Genomic DNA, 16,573 nt, shown 5'->3' on the forward strand with positions numbered 1-16,573 from the left:
ATCTCTTAGCCACTGCTGAGAATTGACTAGGGTCCAAAACTTAGAGAGGGAGGGAGTGGGATAAGGAGGGAAAAAGGGTTTAGACATATCAATTGTTAATTTTACAAGCTCAAAGTGTGGACGTAGCAGCTGCTGAAGCTCAGTATCCTGGCACACATCTCCTCTGACATCATTTCAAGATGTTCTTTGCCCGTGCACTCAAAGGGTGAGTAAACTGATTCGCTTCCTCACCAGGTGAAGATGTAGCCTGACTCTTCTCTCATGATCTCTGCACCTACAAAGTCTTCAAATAAGTTCAAGGATTTTAACAAGCCAAGTTATAAGTGTGATGCTCTAGCGGAGGTGGAGCATGATTACAGATTTAGAATCTTCACTGTATTCTGCAATACCTGTCAGAGAAATAGTTCACATTAGCTTATGGGCAGCTTGCATACATCAGTTAAGACATTAAACTTTGTTAAAGCATTTGAAGTAATAACTGAGGCTTATAGGGATGAACATTACATCAGAGACATTCTTAAATAACCCAGCTCAAAATACATTGCAACATCCAAATGTACTTTAGCTCTGAATCAGCTGGGAGGACAGGTGTGCTAACATTAGTCTCCCTGAAGGAGTCAACAGCACAATAGCACCAGTATTGAGGCCATGATCATCTGAATTCAACTCCGCTGGGTGGCCCATATGCTTAGGATGTCTGGGTTCCGACTGCCAAAGCAAATCTTCTTCACCCAGCTCAAGGAAGGATCCCGAACACATGGAGGTAAAAGGAAGCTTTTCAAAGACACCTTGGAAGCTTACTTCAAGAAATGAAACGTAGACGTCAATGCCTGGGACACCCTTGCTCAAAAGAGACCTACTTGGAGGAACCTCCTGATTGAAGGGTCACAATTCTTCGAGAACACCCGATGACAAGAGGAGGGCCGGAAAAGGAGCCCGAGAAAGGAATACTTGCGACCTAGAGTCCAAAGACCGATCACACCTTTTGCAAACTTCTGCCAAGTGAATGATTGGAGATGCAATTCTAGAATCGAGCTCATCCGCCATTCAAGGACCCACAGAACCGGTGGCCAGTAATACTGAGTATCTTAGGTGGATAATCATAGAATTTACCGTGCAGAAGTAGCCATTCAGCTCATCGAGTCTGCACCGGCCCTTGGAAAGAGCATCCCACTTAAGCCCACACCTCCACCCTATCCCCGTAAGCCAGTAACCCCACCTACCCTTTTTGGACACTAGGGGCAATTTACCAAGGCCAATCCACATAACCTGCACATCTTTGGACTGTAGGAGGAAACCGGAGCACCCGGAGGAAACCCACGCAGACATGGAGAGAACGTGCAGACTCCGCACAGACAGTGACCCAAGCCGGGAATCAAACCCGGGTTCCTGGAGCTGTGAATCAAATGTGCTAACCACTGTGCTACCATGCCGACAATCATACTCGTTAGCAAGTGATCACCAAAGATTACATGCATTACAAAACCATTCTATCCATTATTGTTCCTTCAGTGGAATAACATCCTTATGGCAAACCAAAGTTTTAAAAAAATCTTTCTTTCACTTTTGTGACTCAAAACTCACTTTATACAGTAAAGTACCTTTTAAATGGAATTAACAGTCTCATGACAAAAGAAAGTTTTAGAAAAAGAAAATATCTATCTTCCTTTCACTTTATTTGCATTTTAAACATATTTATAAATGCTGAACTAATAATATAAAATATTATCCTTCCTGAAAAAAGTCTTTCAATGTCTCCTGCTTCTGCTCTATAATCCTGAACTGAGAAAAAAAATGCGCAAATAAAAAAGTTCAAAAAGTTACCTAATATCGGGTCAAGTCGATCAAGTTAGCACTATCCCTGGGTTTTTAACACAACAAATTCAGCGCAGGGCATCAAGACAAGCAGGTCAAAACAAAACGGGCAGGGAGCTTTTAAATGAGGCGCGCTTCCAGTGCGCTTGTCCACACGTCCGCACTTCTGGTCTATCGTGCAACGCATGTTCGATGGACCATCGACTTAAGTCTGGGATCGGACAGTAAGTTACAAACCAATATTCCATCTGTAGCCTAACCAATGTTTTAGAAAGTTGTACCAAGACCTCCATGCCCCTATATTCTATGCCCTGGCTAATGAAGGCAAGCATTCCGTATGCCTTCTTCACCACCCTTCCTACTTGTGCTGCCACCTTCAGGGATCTTTGGGATTGTACACCAAGGTTCCTTTGTTCCTCAATATTCCCTAGGGACCTACAGTTCATTGATATATTGATGCACTAAGCATCAAGAACCACAAAGACATGTGAGACTTTAACCAAGGCTTTAATACACTACATAGGAAGCTTACCCGACACAGACGACCCCAGACAAAATGGGTCCGGTCTCAGAAGCTGGGTCTTATACTTAACTCCCGGGGGAGTGGCCAAGGCAGAGCTCTCCGTGGCCAGGTCAGGTTACATACAGGTGACCGAACCTCTACAGAGCTACAGTACAATACACAGGATTACAGGGCCACGTTACAACTATTATATAACTATGTACAATGCTAGGGAAGTACAGTGGTGTATCACCACATTCACCCCTTGTTTAGAAGGAAGTCCGGGGTGAAAATATGGAGTAGCAAACACAGTGAACAAACAGGGAGTAACGAACAGAGTCCATCAGGAGGTTCCATGTCGTCAGAGGTCGAGACGAACGATGGGTTTGGTCGATCTTTTTGAACGTCGGAGCTGCGGCGCTGAGGTAGTGTCCAGCAGTATCCGTGCGGTCGGTGGTGCTGGGTCGTGAGGCGGCATGACGTCCCCCACCGCTTCGGCTTGCTCGAGGCGAAACTGCGGGATGACAGCGGCTGGCACGGAGTAGTAACAGGCCGAGGGATCGACGGGAGCAGAGAGGGAGCGGGGTGGAGGTTGCGGGGCGGGGGCGGCAGGGGCCCCAGAGGGGGCCAGGTCCTTGATGGCGACAGTCTCCTCACGCCCGTCGGGATACGCTATGTACGCGTACTGTGGGTTGGCGTGGAAGAGACGGACTCTCTCCACCAGGGGCTCCGCCTCAGAGGTCCGCACGTGCTTGTGGAGCAGGACGTCTCCCGGGGACAGGAGCCAGGACGGAAGCGATGTCACGGATGCCGATCTCCTGGAGAAGAGAAACATCCGCTCATGAGGCGTAGCATTCGTTGCAGTACACAAAAGGGACCGGATGGAGTGGAGTGCGGCAGGGAGGGCCTCCTGCCAACGGGAAACTGGTAGGCCTTTGGACTTGAGGGCTAGCAGCACGGCCTTCCAAACTGTCGCGTTCTCCCTCTCCACCTGTCCGTTCCCCCGGGGGTTGTAACTGGTTGTCCTGCTCGAGGCAACGCCCCTGGCGAGCAGGTACCGACGCAGCTCCTCACTCATGAAGGAGGAGCCCCGGTCACTGTGAATGTAATTGGGATAACCGAACAGCATGAAGAGGGCGTGCAGCGCTTTGATGACAGTGGCTGAGGTCGTGTCGGGGCAGGGAATGGTGAAGGGGAGCCACGAATATTCATCGATGGAGCATTGAGGAAGTACGTGTTGCGGTTGTGGGTGGGGAGGGGCCCTTTGAAGTCAATGCTGAGATGTTCAAAGGGGCGGGTAGCCTTGATTAGGTGCACCTTGTCTGCCTTGTAGAATTGCGGCTTGCACTTCGCACAGACTTGGCAGTACCTAGTCATGGCCTTGACCTCCTCGACTGAGAAGGGCAGGTTGTGGCCCTTGGTGTAGTGGTAGAACCGCCTGACGCCCGGGTGACAGAGGTCATTATGTAGTGCCCGCAGTCGGTCATCCTGTGCGTTGGCACAAGTACTACGGGACACGGCATCAGGAGGATCATTGAGCTTACCTGGCCAGTATAAGATACTATAATTGTAGGTGGAGAGTTCGATCCTCCACCGTAATATCTTATCATTTTTGATTTTACCTCGTTGTTTGTTGTCGAACATGAACGCAACTGATCGTTGGTCAGTAACGAGGGTAAATAGTTTTCCGGCCAGGTATTGCCTCCAGTGCCGGACGGCTTCCACTATGGCCTGTGCCTCCTTCTCAACAGAGGAGTGGCGGATCTCGGGGCCTTGGAGTGTGCGGGAAAAGAAGGCGATGGGCCTGCCCGCCTGGTTGAGGGTGGCACCCAGGGCAAAGTCGGAGGCATCGCTCTCGACTTGGAATGGTGCAGACTCGTCTACCGCATGCATGGCGGCTTTGGCGATAGCGGTTTTTAGGAGGTGGAAGGCCTGGCAGGCCTCGGGCGGGAGGGGGAATGAGGGGAAACGGAGGAGGGGACGGGCCTTGTCAGCGTACTCGGGCACCCACAGGGCATAGTAGGCAAAGAACCCGAGGCATTGCCTCAGTTCTTTGGGGCAGGTGGGAATGGGGAGTTCGAGAAGGGGGCGCAGACGGTCGGCATCGGGGCCGAGGACACCGTTCTCTACCACGTAGCCGAGTATGGTGAGGTGGGTGGTGCCGAAAACACATTTTGCCTCATTGTACGTGAGATTGAGGCGTTTGGCAGTTTGGAGGAATTTAGTGAGGTTGATGTCATGGTCCTGCTGGTTGTGGCCGCAGATGGTGACGTTGTCCAGATACGGGAAGGTAGCCCGCAGTCTGTTCTGGTCCACCATTCGGTCCATCTCCCGTTGGAAGACCGAGACTCCATTGGTGACGCCAAAGGGTACCCTAAGAAAGTGGTAGAGGCGGCCGTCCGCCTCGAAGGCCGTGAAGTTACGGTCCTCCGGGCGCATAGGGAGCTGGTGGTAGGCGGATTTCAAGACTATGGTGAAGAACACCCGGTACTGTGCAATCCGGTTGACCATGTCAGATATGCGGGGAAGGGGATACGCATCAAGCAGCGTGTACCGGTTGATGGTCTGACTGTAGTCAATGACCATGCGGTGTTTCTCGCTAGACTTGACTACCACCATTTGGGCTCGCCAGGGGCTGGTGCTGTGAGCAATGATCTTTTCCGAGAGAAGGCGCTTAATCTCCGCTCGAATGAATTGGCGGTCCCCGAAACTGTAACGTCGACTTTTAGTAGCCACGGGCTTGCAGTCGGGGGTGAGATTAGCAAACAGTGAAGGGGGGGGATCCTGAGCGTGGAGAGACTACATGTGGGACCCAGGGGGGGATCAGGGAAGAACTGGGGGTTGGAGACCGTGACGGGGGGGGAGGGGGCCGTTAAAATGCAAGGTGAGGCTGCGCAGGTGGCATTGGAAGTCCAGGCCGAGGATCGCGGCGGCGCAGAGGTGAGGGAGGACCATGAATTTGAAATCCTGGAACACCGCGCCGTTCACTGAGAGGGTGACGACGCAGTAGCCCGAAACCTCGGCCGACTGGGAGTTGGAGGCCATGGAAATATGCCTGCGCATGGGTAGTATCTTGAGGGAGCAGTGGCGCACGGTGTCCGGGTGGAGGAAGCTCTCCGTGCTGCCGCTGTCGAAGAGGCAGGTAACAGTGAAACAATTTACCTGAACCTCCATGGTGGATCTGGCGAGCTGATGCGGTCGGTCCTGGTCGAGGACGATGGATGCAATGGTGGAGCTGTTGGAGAAGGGTGCCGGATCCGGGGAGCGGCCTGCGGAAGAAGGTGGCGGCGCCCAGGCGTCGTAGGCTGCTGTTGGAGGCCAGGTTGCTGTCGTTGGCTGCATCTCAGTTGTTTGCAGCATTTCGGTCGAGTGCGCAGGTCCGAAAGTGACGATCGGCGTCGGGGCGGACCCGGAAGCGACGATCGGCGGCGGACCGGAAGTGACGTGTGGAGGACCGGAAGTGAAGGAAGCCCGGCCGGGGATAATCAAAGATGGTGGCGCACATGCGTCGCACATGTCGAATAGCGAGCCGGGAACGGAGGATGGCGGCACCCAGGAGTAGCAGGCCGCGATGTTGGACCCCGAGGCAGCGGTGGAGCGGCAGACGTTTGCAAAATGGCCTTTCTTGCCACAGGCTGAACAGGTAGCATCTCTAGCAGGGCAGCGTTTCCTGGTGTGTTTTGCCTGGCCACAAAAGTAACACTGGGGCCCAGGCATTATTTTTACTGCTGGTGTGGCTGGGTGGGCCGTGACTTGCAGGGGTTGCTGCTGGGCGGGCGGCAGGGAGGTAACGGCCACGTAGGGAATGTGGGCAGGCGCATAGGAAGTTTGGGCAGGCGTGTAGGGCGCATTATTGTCATAGGCTGCCTGTTGCGCCTCTGCCATAGTGACTGCCGTGTCCAGAGTCAGGGTAGTTTGTGCCAGTAGGATTTGGCGAATTGGGACGGAACCGATGACGGCTACAAAGGCATCGAGCGCCAGGGCCTCAGTGTTCTGCTCAGCGGAGACTGCTGGCGCGTTGCAGGTGAGCGCGAGGGCACGGAGGTCCCGAACGAACACGGATAGGGGTTCACCCGGCTGCTGGTGCCGGGAGGCGAGGCGGTGGCGGCCGTAAATAGAATTAACAGTTCGTGCATACCGGCTTTTGAGCTTCACGATGGCATCGGCGTAGGTCGTTGTTCTCGTGATGAGGTCGAAAAGCCCGTAGTCGAGCCGTGAGCACAGGAGGTTGAGTCGATCTGCGTCCGTTTTGGCGAAGGCGGAGGAGGATGCTTCTAGGTAGGCCTCGAAACACCGGAGCCAGCAGTTGAAAAGGTGATCCGCGAGTGGAGCATGGGGGTCGAGCGAGAGCTTGTCGGGTTTCAGAGCAGCCTCCATTATAACTGTAGTGTATTAAATTGATGCACTAAGCGTCAAGAACCACAAAGACATGTGAGACTTTAACCAAGGCTTTAATACACTACTTGGGAGCTTACCCGACACAGCCGACCCCAGACAAAATGGGTCAGGTCTCAGAAGCTGGGTCTTATACTTAACTCCCGGGGGAGTGGCCAAGGCGGAGCTCTCCGTGGCCAGGTCAGGTTACATACAGGTGACCGAACCTCTACAGAGCTACAGTACAATACACAGTACCATACACAGGATTACAGGGCCACGTTACACACAACTATTATATAACTATGTACAATGCTAGGGAAGTACAGTGGTGTATCACCACATATATCCTACTCTTATTAGGCCTCCCAAAATGCATCTCCTTACTTATCAGGATTAAATTCCATCTGCATTGCCCTGCCCAATTTACCAGCTGATCAATATTAGCCTGAGACTATCCTCCTATCAACAACACCACCGATTTTTGTATCATCTGCAAACTTACTAATTATACCGTCTACATTCAAATCCAAGTTGTTAATGTATATAACAAACAACAAGGGTTCCAACACCGATCCCTGGGGTACACCGCTGGTCACAGGCTTCCAAACACAAAAGCAACCCTTTGCCTCCTATTAACAAGGCAATTTTGCATTATTTTGTACCAGCCCTCAATGTGGGACCTTGTCAAAGGCCTTACTGAATTCCATGTAAGCCACGTCAACTGCGCTACCTCATCAATATATTTAGTTACCATTTCAAAAAACTCAATTAAATTAATTAGACAGGACCTCTCACAACCAAATCTGCGCTGACTTTCCCTGATCAATTTCTGCCGTTCCAAGTGTTGATTAATACTGTCCCTCAGAATGTTTTCCAATACTTTCCCTACCACTGGCATTAGACTAACTGGCCTGTAATTACCTGACTTATCCCTGCTGCCCTTCTTGAATAAAGATACCATATTAGCTATCCTCCAGTCATCTAGCACTTCACCTGTGGCTAATGAAGATGTAAATATCTCTGTCAGCTCTTTGCCTACCATAACAGCCTGGGATACATCTCATTAGGCCCTGGGGTTTTATACACCCTAATGTCTGCTAAAACATCTAACACCCCATCTTTATTCATGTTAACGTGCACAAGAACTTCACTGTCCCAACTGAAACCTCCAGCAACCATGGGCAGGATTCTCCGATGGCTATCGCCAAAATCGGGAAACGCGATTGGACAGAGAATAGGTTCCAATGCCAAAATTGCAAACCCGTCACCTTGACAACGTCGTCAATGCGGTCCGGAACGCACGCACAGTAAACACTGTTTGCATATTAGTGGGCCTGACCCAGCATTCTCCGGGGCCTCCGCAATTCTCTGGCTCCGATGGACCGAGTTCCCAATGGCGCTGTTTACTTGTATTTTTAAAAATCGTGAAACTACCATGGCGTCTGCTGAGGGAAAGAGAGGGGGTACGGAAAGGTCCAACATCGCCATAGTTTGCTAATAGCTGTACCGCTGGCTGGGCCGGTGGGAATAGAGGGGGTAGCCAGGAGGAGAGCTGTGGAGTCAGGGTGGACGGGCACGGAACACCATTGCCGCAGACGGAAAGGCAACCATGCAGCTGCGCACATCGCTGACTGTCCACTGTGAACCTAGGGCCACGGGTCGTAAAGGTGGTCCCCCAGGCCACACCCCTAGGTGCCCTCTGGCCCCAGCTGACCCATGGGCATGCTCCAGTACCATCTTGTTGGCTGGGATAAAGAACAAAGAACAAAGAAAAGTACAGCACAGGAACAGGCCCTTCGGCCCTCCAAGCCTGCGCCGACCATGCTGCCCGACTAAACTAAAATCTTCTACACTTCCAGGGTCCGTATCCCTCTGTTCCCATCCTATTCATGTATTTGTCAAGATGCCCCTTAAACGTCACTATCGTCCCTGCTTCCACCACCTCCTCCGGCAGCGAGTTCCAGGCACCCACTACCCTCTGCGTAAAAAAAACTTGCCTCGTACATCTCCCCTAAACCTTGCCCCTCACACGTTAAACCTATGCCCCAGAGTAATTGACAGCTCTATTGACAAGACCTTGTCTGGTAGCTTACAGCCTCGACTAATTGGGAAGATCTTAGGTAGAATACTCCTCGACTGTCACACCATCAGGATGCCCGGGAAGCAGGGTTCACCACCATCCCTGGGATACCTCAGGTCCAGGAGGTGATCAACGGGATGCATGTTCCCCTACGAGCACCGTCTCGTGACAGGCCAGTCTTTACAAACTGAAAGGGGCTCCACTCGATGAATGCACAGTTGGTGTGTGACCAGAAGCTGCATATCATGCACGTCTGCATCCAATACCCGGACAGTGTGCACGATGCCTAGATCCTGGCACACTCGACAGTTCCTGAAACCCGTGGAAGAGGAGTTATCTCGTGGGCGACAGGAGTTATCCACTGCGATCGCCTATCCAGAGACCACAGACAGACGTGGAGACCTGCTACAATGACGCCAATGCAGTGACCAGGGCCATAATCGAGCTGTGCTTCGGCATTCTGTAGGTGCCTGGACCGATCTGGAGGGGCCCTCCAGTATAGCACTAGGAGAGTCTCCCACATTGTGCTGGCCTGCTGCATCCTCCACAACATCGTGCAACAGAGGGAAGAAGTGTTGCGGGAGGGGGATGAACGGCAGGCATCGTCCAATGAGAAGATTGCGGAAGAGGGCCAGTATGGGCACGGCCTGGGGCCTGGGCTGGCACAGGACCCGGGTTCGATCCTGGACCCAGGTCACTGTCCGTGTGGAGTTTGCATATTCTCCCCGTGTTTGCATGGGTCTCACCTCCACAACCCAAAAGATGTGCAGGCTAGATGGATTGGCCACGCTAAATTGCCCATTAATTGGAAAAAGATAATTGGGTACTCTTAATTTTTTGAAACAAAGTACTATAACCCTATTGCTCTCACATCTTTCTGTAATTTGCCTACATGTCTGCTCCTCTATCTCGCTCTGACTGTTGGAAGGCCGATGGTATAATCCCATCAAAGTGATCACCCTTTTTTATTTTTAAGCTCCACCCATATGGCCTCATTTGAAGAACCTTCTAAGACATCATCCCTCATTCCATCTACACATTTGCTGATGACATGACCATAGTGGGTCGGATCTCGAATATCGATGAGTCAGAATACAGGAGGAAGATAGAGAATCTAGTGGAGTGGTGTAATGACAACAATCTCTCCCTCAATGCCAGCAAAACTAAAGAGTTGGTCATTGACTTTAGGAAGCAAAGTAATGTACACACCCCTGTCAGCATCAACGGGGCCGAGGTGGAGATGGTTGACAGCTTCAAATTCCTAGGGGTGCACATCACCGAAAATCTGTCCTGGGCTACCCACGTCGACGCTACTCCCAAGAAAGCACAACAGCGCCTATACTTCCTCAGGAAACTAAGGAAATTCGGCATGTCCACATTGACTCGTACCAACTTTTACAAGTGCACCATAGAAAGTATCCTATCTGGCTGCATCATAGTCTGGTATGCAAGGCCCAAGACTGAAAGTAACTACAGAGAGTGAACACAGCCCAGTCCATCGCACAAACCCGCCTCCCATCCATTGACTCTGTCTACACCTCGCTGCCTTGGGAAAGCGGGCAGCATAATCAAAGACCCCTCCCACCCGGCTTACTCACTCTTCCAACTTTTTCCATCGGGCAGGAGATACAAATGTCTGGGGCACACACTAACAGATTAAAAAACAGCTTCTTTCCTGCTGTTACCAGACTCCTAAACGACTCTCGTATGGACTGATCTGATCTCTTCACACATCTTCTCTACTGAGTAGTACTACACTCCAGCATGCTTCACCCGATGCCTGTGTCTATGTATTTACATCGTGTATTTTATGTTTGCCCAATTATGTATTTTCCTGTACGGAATGATCTGCCTGAGCTGCACGCAGAACAGTACTTTTCACTGTGCCTCGGTACACGTGACAATAAACAAATCCAATCCAATCCAATCATTACTGCAGTGATGGTCTCATTTATCAATAATGCAATGTGCCCCCCTCTCTTACATCCCTGCCTATCGCCCCTGAAACTTCTATACCTTGGAATATTGAGTTGGCGGTCCTGCTGCACTTTCAACCATATTCCAGTGAGTGCAACAATATCATACTTCCACGTGCTGATTAACGCTCTAAGTTCATCTGCCTTACCAGTCAGGCTGTTCGCATTAAAGAAATGCAATTTAGCTTTCCAATTCTACCATGTGCCTTATCATGTCCATGTCTTCTTTGTCTGCTGGACTGCCCTAGTTTTCCTTCTATATTTGATTGAGCCTCGCTCTCAACTGTACATCAACTCTGTGTCCCATCCCCCTACCAAATTAGTTTGAGTGGATCAGTTTGGGATTGTTCTTTTTTTAAGAATGGCAATGGAAAAGTCAATACCAAAGCGTTAGCAAGGCAAGGTTAACCATCAGGCTAGCTGTGTGGGAATGGTATGGAGGGTGATGGTGATGGTTCAGGTATGAAACTTGTGAGGGCAGAGTGGGTTTGCCTATCAAAAAGAGTGACAAGGGACTTGTTGAACGAATTAACAGCAATAGTGGCCAATTGAGAGGAAGTTGGCAGTTTGTGAGGGGTTGGAGAGGAAGCTTAAGAGAGTTTTCTCCAGTGGTGGAAGATATTATTTAGAAGGGTTGGAACTGAATCAAGAAATGTGAATGTTGCTGGAAACTTTAAAAAAGGACTTGCATTTATATAGCACCTTTTTCAACTGCAGAATATCCCAAATTCTTCACTGTCAATGAAGTAATTTTGATTCGTAGTCACTGTTGAAAAGTAGGAAATGAAACAACCAATTTGCACACAGCAAACCCCAACAAATGTGATACTGATTTTTACAATGATGTGTTAGGGGTAAATACGAGCCAGAATATTGTGGATAATTGCCGTAATCTTGTCAAAATTGTGCCATAGGATATTTTATATCCAAGAGAGAGAGCAGCAGCCATTGGATAACCTCTGAAAAATGGCACTTCTGATTGCTACATTAAAGTTACATTTATTCGGGGTCGATAGAATCATTGTGTCAGTGAACCTGGGATCACACCAGTCGGCAACTTTAGTATTAACACTGCTGGAGATGTGGGTCGCATGATTTGAATTGGCCAAATAGGTTCTTGTACATTAGAGATCAATCTTGGGTATTTACCTTGTGCAGCAGGTAGCAAATTGTGGTGTAGGTGCCTAGGCCGGGGGTGGTGGCAGATGACAAACTCTCCCTAGAAACTTTGTGTCTTCAGTTCTAAACAAAAAGCAATTTTGCTCCTCTTCAGGAATCTAGGTCACAATCACAGGGTTTAATTTTCTCCAAGACTAGGGCCACAGAAACTATCTGACATAGGAAATCTTCTGGGCCCACCTTCTGCGATGTTCATGATCTTGTAAGGAGCAGATGGAACCTCTTATGAGCCCTGTGGAATCCCCAGAAACTGGCCTAGGAGCCAGCAGATCAAAATTCCAGCTTATTTTCAGGCTCTGCCACTACATTCTTGCCAAAGTTACAGCAAAGGTAAGCTAGAAGGACTGACATTTCTCAGCACCAGGCAGTGTCAGTAGATCAGGGGAAAACAAAATCCTTTGCATAGGACTTTATCACATCGCAAAGCTCTTCACATTAAAGGAATTCTTCTTCTGCAGTCTCCTGATCAAAGGCAACTCCAACACAGAGCACTATGTGATCATAGTGGCGGGTCCTGAATCCATCCACTCCAGGCGTAAGAGGGATTGAACCCCATGCTGTTGGCACAAACCTGATCCACACCAGCTGTCCAGCCAAAGGTTTTAGGGATAATCTCAGAATGAAGAGCTGCTGTACCTAGTTCAATTCAAATTGCCTGCATCTTGCAGTCATACGTTTTACGATAGCATTGTTCTGCACACCCAACACAGAAACAGTGTCCAACTGAGAATACCTAATGCCATCTTGTGGTCGCACTAAATAATATTGATGGGGATTTATTATTCAAAACACTGCCCTCTGCTGGTAAAAGAAAAATGCTCATACATAAAATTTTAGACTTGCAAACCATGCACCGGTATTGTTTGGAATATATGTTTTGCCCTATTAAGCTCTTGAAGCTTCAATCTGTTTGTCAGAGCCACAAACATAAATGTTCCAACATGTTTATAATTTGCATACTCATCTGGCATAATTTGGCAACTCCTCTTATGGAAAGGATATAAAGCAATTAAAAAGATATAGCATTAATTCACTAGAATCAACAGTGAAGAAACAAAATCAGTACAGACTTGATGATATTAATGACTCTTTCTGTAAATTCCATGAGTCTGTGATATTCTGCTTGCATTAGTGGGGAAAGGGGGCCAATGATATAGTCCAGGATGGGAACTAAACATTGAGGGCTTTTCAGTTTTTAGGAAGGACAGACAGAAAGGAAAAGGTGGTAGACTTGCATTGTTGATTTAAGAAAATATTGAGGAAAGATATTAGAACAGACCATTTGGAATCTATCTGGGTCGAGTTAAGAAACACCTCAGAGCAAAAAACATTTGTAGGATGGTATACACAGCACCAAACTGCAGTGATAATGTTGGGAATAGCATTAGACAGGAAATCAGAGATGATAAAGGAACATCTGTGATTATGGGTGACTTTAATCTGCATATAGATTGGGTGAGTCAAATTAATCACAGTATAATAGAGGAGGGAATTCTGAAGTGTACATGGGATGGTTTTCTGCACCAATACGTTGAGGACGCAACCAGAGAACATAGAACATACAGTGCAGAAGGAGGCCATTCGGCCCATCGAGTCTGCACCGATACACTTAATCCCTCACTTCCACCCTATCCTCGTAACCCAATAACCCCATCTAACCTTTTTGGTCACTAAGGGCAATTTAGCATGGCCAATCCACCTAACCTGCACATCTTTGGACTGTGAGAGGAAACTGGAACACCCGGAGGAAACCCATACACACACGGGGAGAACATCCAGACTCCGCACAGACAGTGACCCAGCGGGGAATCGAACCTGGGACCCTGGCGCTGTGAAGCCACAGTGCTATCCACTTGTGCTACCGTGTTGCCCTTGTGCAACCGTGCTGCCCTAAGAACAGGCCGTCTTGGACTGGGTGTTGTGCAATACGAAAGGATTCGTTGTCAATCTAGTTGTGAGAGCCCTTGGGGATCAGTGACCATAATATGATAGAATTCTTTATCATGGGAGTTCCGGTAGCAGCCATGGAGGAGTAGGTCGCACATTTGATAGCTCCTGCCTGTGACAGACTTTTGGACCTTTTTCTCCTGTTTTCTTCTGGATTTTATTGGATAAATCGGTGGAGAGTGAGACGGTGAGGAGAAATCCCCTTCCAGTGTATGGAGAATTGGACCAGCAGTGGCTGTGTGAGAAGACAAAGTTCTACAAGGAAGACCCTAGCAGAGCTGGCAACACGGGAAAGCATGGCGGAGAAGCAGGGCTGCGGGGAGAAGGCTCAGTGGTCGACGGAGCAGCTGGTGAAGTTTTTTGAAGATTGCTTCGCCAAGCTTAAGAAGGACACGCTGGACCCGATCAAGGCTTCGAGTGATCGGGTGGTGCAGAATCAAGAAATCCACGGACGTGCGATCCAGTAGGTGGAGAAAAAGGTGTCCAAGCACGAGGAATACCTAACCGTGATGGAGACAAAGGTGGAGATGATGAATGACCGTCAGAAAAGAATGCAGGAGAAGCTGGAGGACCTGGAGAACAGGTCCAGGAGGCAAAATCTGAGAATCATCAGCCTCCCTGAAGGCAGTGAGGGATGGGAAGTGAGGGCCTATGTGACGAACATGCTGGAGAAGTTGATCGGGGCTGAGGCGTTTCCTCGGCCCCTGGAAGTGGATAGAGCGCACAGAGCCCTCGCGAAGAAGCCCCGAGAGAACGAGCCGCCGAGGGCAATGGTGGTACGTTTGTACCGATTCCTGGACCAGGAACACGTTCTGCGGTGGGCCAAAAAAGAACGGAGTAGCAAGTGGGAGAATTGTGAGCTGTGCTTTTATCAAGACCTGGGCGCGGATTTGGGTTTAATCGGGCAAAAACGGCCCTCTTTAAGAAGGGGTGAAGTTCGGGATGTTGTACCCAGCCCATCTGTGGGTCACATATGAGGAACGGGATTTTTACTTCGATACACCGGACGATGTATTGACTTTCATCAAGGAAACAAAAACTAGATGTGAGCTAAAGACACTGAATCCTTGGGGAGAGTATTGCAGTGGCGATTTGTTGACAATCACTTTTGTGCTGGTTTGAATAAGTAGTGTTATCTGCAATAAGCGGCTGTTTCGATGGCTAAAGTTAACTTTGTTTTACTGGGAGCTTGTTGGATGGGGGGGGGGGTTTCTGTGGTTGTTTTATCTGTGGCTGTTTTTCCACTGTTTTTTCTGATGTTTGTTTACTGGGGAATGTGATGCTTTGAATATGTTTGTCCAACTGGGGGGAGAGGGGAGAGAACAATGGGGAGACAGGCTGTTTGGTGCCATGGGTGGCAGCTATCAAGTCAGCTTGGTCAGCTGACTTACGGAAGCACTGTGGGGGGCGAGCAGGTGTTAAGCTGGAGCTTGATATCGGGGGTTGGGTTTCTAGTGCTGTTACCAGGGGGGAAGGGAGCGGGAGGGGGAGCTGCTTTGCTTACAGGGGAGGAACTATTATTTGGGGACAAATGGGAGGTCGGGTACAATGAATGTCCATGGGGGAGGCTCAAGGAGGCTGGGGGTGCGAGCTGGAGGCTGGCCTAAAAAAGGGTGATGGCTAGTCGGGGGGGGGGGGGGCAAAGCCCCCCGACCAGGCTGATTACATGGAACGTTAGAGGGTTGAATGGGCCGGTCAAGAGGCCTCACATGTTTGCGCATTTAAGGGGGTTGAAGGCGGACGTGGCAATGTTTCAAGAGACACACCTAAAGGCTATAGACCAGACGAGATTGAGAAAGGGGTGGGTTGGCCAAGTATTCCACTCAGGGCTGGACTCAAAGACCAGGGGGTTGGCGATCTTGATCAGCAAACAAGTGGCATTCGAGGCAGGGAGAATCGTGTCAGACACGGGGGGAGGTACATAATGGTGAGTGGGAAGCTGGAGGGGGTAAGGGTGGTACTCGTGAACGTATATGCTCCGAATTGGGACAATGTGGAATTTATGAGGCGGGTGTTAGGTAAGATCCCAGACTTAGAGTCACATAACTTGATCATGGGGGGAGATATTAATACAGTCATTTTCCGGAATTGGACCGGTCAAAATCCAGGACAGGGAGGGTGCCAGCCGCGGCAAAGGAATTGAAGGGGTTTATGGAACAGATGGGGGGAGTAGACCCATGGAGGTTTGCACGGCCAAGGGCGAATGAGTTTTCTTTTTTCTCCCATGTCCACAAGTTATACTCTCGCATCGACTTTTTTGTTCTGAGCAGGGCTCTAATACCAGGGGTGGTGGATACTGAGTACTCGGCAATCGCAGTGTCGGATCATGCCCCACATTGGGTGGATCTGCAGGTTAGTTTGGAGAGAGGACAACGGCCGCTGTGGAGGCTGGATGTGGGGTTGTTAGCGGACAAAGCGATCTGTAGGCGGATTAACAAGTCCATTCAGAACTACCTGGAAATAAATGATAGAGGGGAGGTCTCTGCAGCAACGGTTTGGGAAGCTTTGAAGGCAGTGGTCAGAGGGGAATTAATCTCGATACGGGCCCCCAGAGAAAAGGGGGAATGGGCTGAGAGGGATAGGTTAGTTGAGGAGATACTCCAGGTGGACAGGAGATACTCAGAGGCCCCGGACGCGGGGCTACTGAGGGAACAGAGGAGTTTATAGGCAGAGTTTGGGCTGTTGACTATAGGGAAA

Source organism: Scyliorhinus torazame, chromosome 3 (assembly GCF_047496885.1).
Source record: "Scyliorhinus torazame isolate Kashiwa2021f chromosome 3, sScyTor2.1, whole genome shotgun sequence".
In the NCBI taxonomy this organism is placed as follows: Eukaryota; Metazoa; Chordata; class Chondrichthyes; order Carcharhiniformes; family Scyliorhinidae; genus Scyliorhinus; species Scyliorhinus torazame.